The 10,000-nt window shown below is 36.7% G+C and overlaps 1 protein-coding gene across 1 annotated transcript in view; it reads left to right on the top strand.

The window, feature by feature from the left end:
- Positions 1–10,000, top strand: part of LOC135198381 (venom phosphodiesterase-like) — a 48,610-nt gene that overhangs the window by 9,928 nt on the left and 28,682 nt on the right. The window contains exon 2 of the mRNA XM_064225929.1: positions 4,248–4,374. The gene's annotated coding sequence lies outside the window, so the exon portion shown is untranslated. The remainder of the gene's footprint in view (positions 1–4,247; positions 4,375–10,000) is intronic.

Raw genomic sequence — 10,000 nt, 5'->3', positions numbered from 1 at the left:
AATAAATATTCTTTATGTTGCTCTTTCCTTCTGTTTCGTCCTCGTCGAGTCTTAGAGCCCTTTTCTAGCCCTCCAGCAGCGTTCCCCGATGTTTACTAGACTTTCATTTGTTGATCTTATTTCCAACACTTGCTATAAACAGGGCACACTGGACGTCATGCTTCATCATCATCATCATCATCATCATCATCATCGTCCAAGTTGAGTGGAGGTCATCCTGCTGGATCTCATTCTGGTCCTCCATCTGTCGGGCTGACTCACCTCATTGTCAGTTCGAGTTTATAGGTTTATTCAGTAAAGTTCTTCCTCGCCTTTAGTGTTTTCCTTAAAATTTTCAAGTTTTCACGTTCGTTTTGGTAAGGCCTCTTACTAAAGAGTATAGATGAATGTATGAGATTTTGACCATCAGGACAAAATTTGTATTCCAAGGTCATTTTGCAAAGCTTTTTACATTTCGAGTCTTAATTTTAACGTTTCCTTCGTATCTTGCGGGGCGGGGATGGGGGACAGGTATATCTATACACCATGTTGATCAGATTTTGTTATTGCATGTTCACGCATTTCAGTCATTTTGTTCCTTATTGACTGAATGCTTGAGAGGCAGCACTTTATTTTCCCCGATCAGTGGTACCTTTCATTACCGCTTCCTCTTCTCCTCTTTGACCTTGCTTCTGGCCAGATGCGTGTGCTGTTATGTATGGACCTCGGCAAAGTGCACACTTGGTCTCACCTGATTCACACTCGTTCATCCTGGGGTCTTTCCCATAGATGTTCTCCAATAGATTTGTCCTGGCTTGTGTCCAGATTTCTGACATTTGAAGCATCGTATTACTTGGTATATGACATACACTGTACAATACTTACTTGAAACAAATAGTTTACCACGTACTCTTACCTCTATTCTTATTTGTGGTGAGCATTTCGTGATATCTCGTTTCACTCCTTTGTGTTTCAGATTTCAGACTGAAGTAGCGGCCTCTCTCAAGTCCTTTCAACTTGACTCAAGTTTTAGCCACGGGTTTTATCTTTTCATTTTCTGCAATATTCCTCTTCCTCACACTGAGGGACCTGGGGCAACCCGAACAAGATGTAAGGTCTGTAAGGTCCTATAACATTTGCTATCATGCTCTCTGGGGGTGTTTTTTCATTGGCATTAGATGAAATGTTTAAACCTTTCCTCTCATGAACTTATTTTTGGCAGATTTAAAATTTGTTCCGCAGCCGATGACAGTGACTGCATGTCTTCTTCTTGGAACGTAATGGTTGGACAGACAATGTGCATTGAGCGTAATGTAGCAGGTCACAGTCGAATCTAGTGCCGTGAGGTCTGTTACAGGCTGATGTATGAGCAAGAGCCCGTGCTGGCATAAGGCCAGCTTAATCTCAAACAACAACGTGAGGTCCTCCCCCTGACTGACGTTTCGGGTGCTGTACATTATTTGGCATTTCCACTTTGCTCTTGAAAAGGTACTAAAAGTCAAAATTGAATTATGGGCTAATTCTGTGTATCAATTATATCAATTACTCATTCTAAGTCGTTTATAATACCCACAACTATAATTTATGTAGAGTCTTTAAGTTTACCTTCTTGTTCTAATGCTGGGGTTCTCAGCCTTTTGATGACTCCAGACCTCCAGGCAATTGCCCAATATGGTTCCATACCCCCTTTGCTTAAGTCCACTTAAGTCCTATGTGTTGACAATATAACTTAATATACTTAGTTTAATACATACTTTAGGCATGAATAGCTAGGAATAGAGTATACAATGAAATCAAAAGCATTTTATAGTTTTATACCATTATCTATTTACAAAAATGCACCGATGTATATATTGACTCTATAAAATCAAACATATACAAATATCCAGAGATCAAGTCCCACACCCCAGCATGTGGTTCTCATAGCCCCCAGGGTATGAATATCCCCTGTTAAGAACCCCTGTTGCAATATATCAAATGCTGCATTAAGAATACAAGTTCTAATATTGCACATTTACTATTATGACTGAATTTAAAGAAATCGTTAATCAGAGTACATATCTTTTTTTGTAACGTAAGATTCATAAAATTGATAATCACGCACTGCTTCAAGGTACACTTCTTTTTCAGCTAGTCGATAAAACACACAAACACGCACAATCGCTTAGCTGAAATAGAAGTGTACCTTGAAGCAGTGCGTCATTATCATTTCTATGTATCTTATGTTAAAAAAGCTATGTACTCTGATTAATTTCTTGGAATACAATAATAATAGTAAATGTGCAAATACTATATATATATATATATATATATATATATATGTGTGTGTGTGTGTGTGTGTGTGTGTGTGTGTGTGTGTGTGTGTGTGTGTGTGCGTAAAAAGTTTGGAAAGCTTTGCTTACTGTCACTGGATCACAGATGCAAATGATTGTAATGAGGTTCCTACTGAATTTTTAAGGAGTCACTTTTGCTGTACAGAGCAGGTAAATATTTCCGTATTCTCCGGACAGCTAGTTAAGGAACATAATAACGAGGTTAAAGATGAAATATGGCCTTTAAGACCTTTGCGTCTGTGTATTGTGTTTTTCTAAGGTCACCGATTTCGAGTAAACACGGAAGCAGTTCGAATGCGAGGGAGGAGAAGGAAGCTGGCCACCTCACTGCTAAAACGGCCATGTCCAAATACACACCGACGGCCTCGAGGCGCTATTGTGCAAATATAGAGCAGCGATTCCTATTGAAGTAGGCTACACATTTATCGCGCGCTGCTCATTGAATGGGCAAAGGTTGCGCTGCAAAACATCTGTATCTAGAATCATTTTTCACGCTTTCTTACCAGAACATTTACTGCATCCAAGCTAAGTATAACTTTAACCCTGATTATAATGACATAATAAGCAGGGTGATTTCGCTTGTTTACAAGGCCTAGTTTTTGTTTGTTCAGACATAATGATAGTTAGGAATACTCAAATGGTTATGAAGATGAAATTGTGTACCAAGATTATTGACACACACGATACAATCACAAAGCACTGTAAAATAGAAAACACCACAGAAGAATTGTAGGTTGTGTTACTGCCGTTGAAGAATGGCATGCAGAATGAAATAAACTCTAACGGTCAGGACCCACAAAGCAACAAGAGAAATCTCTCCTGCGTGAATTTTCTCATTTTACTTCGACCTCTGTTTGGCTAAGATTCTTGTATCAACAAAAGCAAAATAGCAAAATATATCAGTATTGCTGCATCATCCCTTGGCAACGTCACGCAACAGTAAACAATCAAATAGATTTAAAGAGTTCCAACGAGATCCGGGAGACGACTCAGCAAAAGGTTTCTGCCCGAACTAAGAAAAGAGTGACAAGCAAAAGCTTTGTGACAGAAAACATAAAATCAACCCCAAGACTAAACTAGGCAATACAAATGAAATGCTGATTCTTAATTGGTAGCTTGAGCTGTTCTAGAGTCGCAGAGTGAATAGGTACAGTGCATCTTTCTGGTACAGAACTGCTGAAAATGCGTGTTAGAACATTCTCCTAAGATCCATTCACGTCTCGACTCTAAAAAATGCAACTGTAAAATTGTGGAAGGGATTCATTATCAACTTTTTAAGAAACAACTTTGTGGAAAAACTTCACACACGAGGCATCCGAGAATGTGGCAATCTTTGAGAATGTTTGCTTTCTTGCTCGGCCTTGGACCTTATTATATAAATAATATATATAATTGAACAAATAGAGCATCAGATTTAACAGACAACCTTCGGGAGGAGGGAAATCAATTTGAATAAGCACACAGGAGGGAGGGGCCCTGGCCGGTTCCGTTACTCTGTGGAATCAAGTCAATAAAAGTTCCACAGAGAATTTTTGGAGCCGCTGAAAATCGTTCCATTGATGGCAAGCCGGCGCTGATACAACGAAGTGGCGGTATTCCGTCAGTAACAAAAATAATCTTTGTTTTTTTTTGTTACTTCTGACTTTTCACAAGACAACTCTAAATCAAGATATAGGGAGCAGAAGACGACTGTAAAGCACAATAATCGTATTTTGATGATCACGGAATCATTTATATTACGATTCTGTGTGGTTAGCTTTCAAGGCCCAACAATACTCAAGTTCTGTCACGTTCCTTGACGCCAACCCAACAATAATAATAACTTTCTACTAGCTTTAATTATTGCCAGCATCATGTCATTGTCTCATCGTCATTTAAACACGAATCCAGCTCCTGTTGGTCATAAACCTTTATATGTATAATCTCTCCCACCAGACATTGTTATGGGCGGCGTTGTTGCGATTGGGTGTGGCGGCATCGTCCTTTCACCTCCCTCACCCACCAGCCCGCCCCCCGCCTCGATCCACACGAATGCCCACCATCCTTCAAACAGCCTCCACTGGTAAGAAACTATAATAAATCATTAAGTATACATACATGTATATATGCATGAATATAAACAGACACGCGCACGGCAATGTACACATACTGGTGTGTGTGTGTGTGTGTATATATATAATATATATATATATATATATATATATATATATATATATGTATATATATATATATATATATATATATATATATATATATAATATATTTATGAATTTCACCAATGTTGAAGAACTTCCATAACTTTTAGATGGACCTTGGGCCCTTTCGTTAGGTAATTTCCACAATAGATGAAATAACCAGCAAAGCTTAACAAATCTATCTAGTTTCGCCACTTTATTTATATACAAAGCCATCATCACCAAATCTGTATACATATGTATGTACAGCTACCATCACTGGGCAATGAGCTCAACAAAAAAAGGCTGTGAAAACTTAGATGTAAGGTTTACCAAGGATGAAAACCAAAAATGAAATTTAAGTAATTTCACTATTAGGAGCATGTGGTTTACATCAACATTCAAAACAAATTAAATTGGTTAGGCTATGACAACATATATATATATATATATATATATATATATATATATATATATATATATATATATATATATATATATATATATATATATATATATATATATATATATATATATATATATATATATATATATACAGATTCCAGGTGAAGGTATATAAAAGCATAAGCAGGGCCCACAAAACACTTCAAATAGGCCAAAGTTTATTCAGATGATACGTTTCACACACACCTGTTCTCTGTGCTTCTTCAGTCTGTAAAAAAAACATAAGAATTGTTGAAATTTACAAAAACTATTTTAGAAATAGAGTTAAGAGAAAAAAAATATTTACAAAAATTAATATAACTTCAAAAGATTGCAGTAAAAAAGACCCAGTTCTCACCAAACCATTCAAAGGAGAAGGAAAAGAATGAATGACCAAGACATTTTTAAGTGAGAATTCGTTGTAAGCAAAAAATGCATCGAGTAATGAAACAAGGTATTTAGATATTGTATAAGAAGGGCTGTTATAGGTTGCCATAATTTGCTTACAACGAATTCTCACTGAAGATGCCCGGAGAACCTGTGTGAAACGTATCATGTAATTACACTTTGGCCTATTTGATGATTTTTGTGGACCCTGCTGTAGCTTATAAAGATATATATATATATATATATATATATATATATATATATATATATATATATATATATATATATATATATACATATCATCCTTGAAGCAGCCTCCTCTGATAAGACACTGTATATGAATTTGTAATTATTCTTATATGGTGTTGCTTCTGCAATGCATATCTTCCCATTAATGACTGTATGAAATGCTGTAAAAGTGTTTGCAATATTTTCAGATTCCATATTGATTTGCTGACAGGATGCTTAGAGTTAGTATCTTATAATAATACGTGTTCAGAATTCACAAAAATAATTTAAAGTTAAGAATAACGTTTAATGTGAAAAGAGAGAGAAATTAGCATTGTCCGTTTGAAGTAGGAAATTGCTGTCATCACTTGAGATAAGAGGAGCTTGGAGTTCTCCTTTTCGTTTTGGAATCCTGTCAATCTTACGAAACTTGTGACTTGTTTCGGACTTGTGTCTCTTTGTCAAGAGACCACGCGAAGATTGCATCATCTTTCCTAAGATCGGTCTAGAACATTCTGTATAAGAATACGTCATCTATGGGGCATGACGTCACTTAGTCTTTGCTTTCAGTTTAAATGATGTTATCTTTTATTTTAAAAGACTTTATTGTCTTAAATCACATAATAATAAATATTATTTATGATTATAATCCCACTCTCTCTCTCTCTCTCTCTCTCTCTCTCTCTCTCTCTCTCTCTCTTTCTCCTCTCTCTCTCTCTCTCTCTCTCTCATATGAGAGAATTTTGATTTTCACATTAACGTAACGATTTTGTGTTTAGTGGTTGGTCACTCATAAGTTTTAGATTTATTTAATTATCAGTGTTTATTTGTGGAACCTGAGCCGACATTGTGCAAGTGTGTAACGGTGCCTTATTTATTGGAATGCTACGGTGAATATTTGGAATAATATGGTGAATTTTTGAGCTGCAGCAGAATCATAATTGGTATACAAAGGTAATGTGTTATTACAGGTATTGAGTTGCAACTTAAAACTTATTTACAGTGGTTTGGTGAAACTACTTAATTTTTTAACAGATTGCACATTTTTATGTACTGTGTTTAGTTCTTTTGAAGTGTGGGTGTTGTTTTTTGTGTTACCATTTCTTATTTTTCACATTTTGGTGGTGAATTCAATATTCTTATACATTGTGCGTTTGGTTTTGCATTCACAATTTGTTTGATTAACTTATTTGTTTTCATTAATTAATCATTTCATATTAAATTGGATTTAACACTTGTGATTTAATTTGCATTTACTTAAAATTCTTTTCAAATTTTAATTGTTACATGATAGTTTCAATGTTGCTTGAATAATTTAATTTTTAGGATTAATTAATTTTCTGGTTTTATGTGATAAACTAATTTTGATTTAATTTTAATTAATAATTAATTCAATTTAATTGAAGTTAGTTCGAACCAAGGAAATATTTAGACTTTTGAAAGGAGTGATGCCCTTTAATTAATTTGATTACTTATATGTTTATCTAATACCTGTTTTAATGATCTTAGTCTAATTTTTTAGTAATTAAAAAGTCTTCAAGGGATCACCGTTGTCTTTAGAATATTCAGTCGTATTTTACCTGTGATGAAGATTCAGCTGTCTGGCTGTTGTGAGGTAACTATTTTATGATTGGTAAGTGTAGTAACCAGATAATTCGCACTTCGTCACAGGGTAAAATGGTGCCCAGACCCGGGAAAACAAATCACATTATCACTCTAGTTTATGCTGGTGGTTAGGGTATATTTTAGTTTTACCAGACCACTGAGATGATTAACAGCTCTCCTAGGGCTGGCCCGAAGGATTAGATATTTTTACGTGGCTAGGAACCAATTGGTCATCTAGCAACGGGACCTACAGCTTATTGTGGGATCCGAACCACACTATAACGAGAAATGAATTTCTATCACCAGAAATAAATTCCTCTAATTCCACGTTGGCCGAGCCGGGAATCGAACCTCGGACCACCGGTATGCTGGTGGTGCTAGGGATATATTTTGCTGGGAAAGTGACCATATAGTGGTTTTTGCATTTACCGTGTTGAATTGTTAGTTGATAACTTAGAGAAAATGGTTCAGTTCAATGTTCAGGAATTTTTAGCAGCTCCTTCCATCCAAGTGTTATCTGAAACCTCTCTGACTAAGGCACAGTGGAGCGCTTTAGTAGTAGTATGTGGTGGTTATGTGTCTATTAGCATGGCAAAGGCACAGATAAGATGTATGGCTATGGAAACATTGATAGACTGGTAGAATAACTGATGAAGAGGAGTTAGAGTTAGTTCAAGAGTTGTTGAATGTGGCACAGGCTGATTTTATAAATAAGCAAGAAGAAAAGAAAGAGAAAAGTGATGCAGAGTTAGAGCTTAGATACACTGAAGCAGAAAAAAATTTGATTAAGCTGAAAATGCAGTCTAAAAGAGAGAGAATAGACAGGGAAAAACAAGAAAGAAGAGAAAGAGAAGAAGAAAAAGCAGCAGAAGAGGAAAGGAAAGAGCAAGGTTTGAAAGGGAGATGCAATTGAAAAGAGCTAGATCTAATTTACCTGTGACACCTTCTAACCCTAATCAATGTAATCAAGACCTTGTATTTGATGTAGTAAGAGTGCAGAGGTTAATCCCCAAATTTACTGAAGAAGCTCCAGACGAGTTCTTTGATCACTTTGAGAAAATGGCTTCAGATATGGGATGGCCAGAAGATAAATGGTCAGTTTTGCTACAGTGTCTTAATTGGTAAAGGGAGAAGTGCCTTAACAGCTGATCAGTGTAAAGACTAAAAGGTAATTAAACACAATGTGCTACAAGTTTACCAGATGACCCCAGAGTACTACAATGAAAGATTTAAGAAAAGATGAAAAGGTAACCTTCTTAGATTATGCTTATAAAGTGAGAAGGTGTTTTAAACATTGGCTGGAGTCTGCTAAAGTTAAAACTTTTGATAAGTTAGAAGAATTAGTTGTTCTTGAACAAAATCTTAGCAGAATTCCTGAACATATAAGAGCCTATTTGAGAGAGAGAGAGAGAGAGAGAGAGAGAGAGAGAGAGAGAGAGACGAGGAAGGAGAGAGGGCAGAGAGCGAGAGATGAGCAGAGAGAGAGAGAGAGAGGTTAAGAAACTTGACAAAGATGCTACACTGAGTGAAGATTACAATATAGTTAGTAGCTAACACATTTACAATGTCAAGTACTAGAATCAACAACACACAGGTTTCAAGTCTCATCCAAGTTTCAGGAACAAATTTAATGGGAAACCTACAAGTGATACTAACAAGAGTATACAAGGTAATACACCTCAGCAAGCTAATGTGAAATCCTCATCCAATTTTTCAAGACAGTTACAGAAACTTAATGTGGTCTGCTTTAAGTGTGGAAGAGCAGGGCACTTCAGTCAAGAGTGTTACCGGAATCAACAGATGTCAAAGACAGTTGGTCAAGTAGTGAAAGGTGACCAGGTGAAACAAACTACGAAGAGTAGTGTGGGAAAGAATCAGACTCCAGAGAAGACTGAAACTAAACAAGCTGAGTATTTAGCAACCAGTGGAAATGTAACCTCAGGCAGTGAGTGGCTTGGCAGTTTAGAGGCTTTTAAGCCATATATCTATGAGGGTATGCTGTCAACTCAAGGAGGAAGTGTGTAGGTACCAGTCAAGATATTACGTGATACAGGGAGTAGCCATAGTGTGGTAGTACATGGTGCTCACCCTCAGTTGGAGAAGAGTCTCACAGGAGATTTAGTTGTTTTGAAGGGTATAGGAGGAGAGGAAGTAACACCCAAATACCGCTTACACCTGCCATGTGAATTGGTGACAGGGAATGTTGATTTTGCTGTGAAGGACTCATTGGCTGTGGAAGGTGTACATGTTCTGTTGGGTAATGAATTTGGTGGTGTGCCATTTATTCCTTGTCCTGTAGTGACAGATAAACCATTGAGGATTAGTCCAATAGTAGAGTTGGAGAAGAAAAATCCCCACATGTTTCCTAGCTGTGTAACTACCAGGAGTATGAAGAGGACTACATCTGTAAGTGAGAAACTGAGGATTTACAGACCCAAGAAGGATCAAGTGAAGGATCTTTGAGCTTTTAGAATTGTTCCAGGGAAGTGATGTTTCCCCTAGTGCTGACCAAAAAGAGATTTCCCAAGAAGAAGAAGAAGTGGAAGAACCTATTGTTCCTGAAGAGACTCCGAGTAGACAAAGTGTTCCTGAAGATAGTAGTGAAACTACAGTAGCTGAGTTAGCAGATATTGAAAATTCAACCCTTGAAGTTGGTCAAGTGACAAGAGAGAAGCTAATGGACTTGCAGAAGAGGGGTGAATCCTTTGCTGATTTGTTCTTCAGAGCTGTTGATCAAGAAGAGATGCAACAAACTCCTACTTGCTGTTATTTGAAGGAAATTTTGCTGATGAGGAAGCATAGACCCACAGATATACCAGAAGATGCTGTATGGGGTGAACACCATCAAAT

Source organism: Macrobrachium nipponense, chromosome 22 (assembly GCF_015104395.2).
Source record: "Macrobrachium nipponense isolate FS-2020 chromosome 22, ASM1510439v2, whole genome shotgun sequence".
Classification (NCBI taxonomy): Eukaryota; Metazoa; Arthropoda; class Malacostraca; order Decapoda; family Palaemonidae; genus Macrobrachium; species Macrobrachium nipponense.
Note: the sequence above shows the minus strand (reverse complement) of the source record. Positions and strands in the feature narration are given on the sequence as shown.